The sequence below is a fragment of the Capsicum annuum genome, unplaced genomic scaffold (genome assembly GCF_002878395.1).
Source record: "Capsicum annuum cultivar UCD-10X-F1 unplaced genomic scaffold, UCD10Xv1.1 ctg19435, whole genome shotgun sequence".
NCBI lineage: Eukaryota > Viridiplantae > Streptophyta > Magnoliopsida > Solanales > Solanaceae > Capsicum > Capsicum annuum.
Genome location: NW_025825284.1, coordinates 1 through 2,113, shown reverse-complemented (window position 1 = coordinate 2,113; position 2,113 = coordinate 1). Strand labels below are relative to the sequence as shown.

Below are 2,113 nucleotides of genomic sequence, written 5' to 3'. Positions count from 1 at the left end.
CAACTTGACATTGCTGAATAACCTTAGCCATAGACGTTTGGTTTAGAGAGACACATTTGACTAATCAACCAATAGATAGAACATGTGGTTGCTACTTTCTTTATAAATATTTGTAATTTGAAGCCCTACTAGTCATTTATTACTCAATTTAAAGATTGTAACATCAACCTAAGGAGTGACTAGGTGTAGATTGTGGAGGAGAAAGACGTTGGTCCCCTTGAAGAATAGAACTAATCGAAAAGTTAGTTCTATAAGTGGACGCACAAAACAAGTAATAAATTAGAACACGAAACATCTAATACAAGATAAAATTGTTAAAAATACAATATATAACATAATAATATAAAAAATTACAATAATAATTTAGTAAAAAGAAGTGTCACTTGCAATAATGACTAAGTGTATTATACTGCACAACATGATAATTGAGGATGAGCATGATTGTCACGAACCGAACCGAGGCCCTGGCATGACGAGCATCCCAAACCATGAAGGCCTGGACACACTTCTAACTTGAAATCATATACACCATTCATACACAGAGAAGAAAATGCGGAAATTATTACAAACGGAATCATGGTCATAAATCTGATATAAAGTTAGCAATGGAGAATGAAATCCAAAACCATCTAACAACATCTGCAAACCGTTTGCGAAATCTCTACTACATGATCATTAACACAATCTAAAAACAGGGACAAGGCCCCCAGTAGACCAAAACCATAACTAATAGTAATCGTTGGAAAGTAAACAGGCCTTCTGAAATATAGAAGGCTCACCAACTGAACACTGCAACTCTGTCTGATGAAATCTACTGCTTATCTGGACCCCTAGACTGAGCCTCAGAACCTGAGAGGTAGGGGGAGGGGGTCAATACAGATGTACTAGTACGCGAAAAATCCAAAATAATAAGTTTGCATAAATATAAAATAGTTGAGAATGGGTTACAAAACATCATGCATAAAATAGTTTCAAAACACATGGGCACTTTTCTGAAAATCATAAACCATTCTTGACAATACCGTTTCTGATCTTTGTATTACTTCTAAGTTAGGTGGCACTCCCTTACAAGTCTGATATTCCACGGGCTATATGGAATCTGCCATTGGGAAGCCCCCAACCCAAGTGTGCCACAAGGGTTGGAGTATCTGAGTTTCATAAGACACAAGGCACTAGACTAGCGTATAATAATATACCCGGATCAGTAAATTACGGTTTGGGCAATGAGTTATCTGAACTCATGTCTTCTTCAGGGAACCACCTAAGATCTCTTTATGTCCAATTTTATCCTGTTCTGAATCATTCATATTTTTAGTTTCAATATCTGAAAATCTGATTTCAAACATGTGTTCTATTCTGTTCTGAATTACTATGGCTTTAACTAAGTTGGTATCGTCACACCAAGACTTGCAAGTCCTAATTTTGAGCCATATTGTAACATGCATGATTCTTTCAAGAAAACTCAATTCAGACCACCCAAACATGCAAATAGTTTAAGATATTTCATGTTACGAAACATAAGTCAAAACTATGCAAAAATCCTTCAAACATATAGTGGTCATGTGGTTTTGGCAAAATCATGCACTCTTTCGTTATATGAATATTTTCAACATTTATCAACATAACTACCCTCTCTTTTGAAATCAAAATCATAATCCAATTATAACAATACTTAAGACATTTCATATCATGTTTTTCAATGATGCATTCAAGATAATCCATAGCATATGATAAGTAAAGAAAATCATAACAAGAGAGGGATTTTTTTTACATGAATCATGCTCTCAATTCAATCATCAACATTAAAACACGTACATATACACATATATTAATTCATATCAATTTGGGAAAGGCCAAAAGACCAAAACAATATCATCAATGTTTCTAAAACATGAATATATTCATAAATCCGAAACCCTTTTCTTAAAATCATGATTTCTATGCCTATGAAATTTTTAAAAAAAACCCGCGTACCTTAAATTAGAAGCTTTCGAATGAAATCTCGCGTTAGGAATTCTATACGAACAATTGATGGGTGCTTCTTGTAGCCCTCGCAATGGGGATTGCAAATCTTAAATAAATTTTAAAATTTTATGGTTGAATTTTGAGGGAT

General features: G+C 34.1%; 1 long non-coding RNA gene across 1 annotated transcript; it reads right to left on the bottom strand.

Moving 5' to 3' along the window:
• Nucleotides 1-362: 362 nt before the first annotated feature.
• LOC124890530 lies at nucleotides 363-2,113 on the bottom strand. Its single transcript, XR_007049206.1, has 2 exons — nucleotides 1,975-2,113; nucleotides 363-849 (listed from the first exon to the last, which is right to left on the bottom strand). It is a non-coding gene; the product is annotated as an uncharacterized LOC124890530 (long non-coding RNA).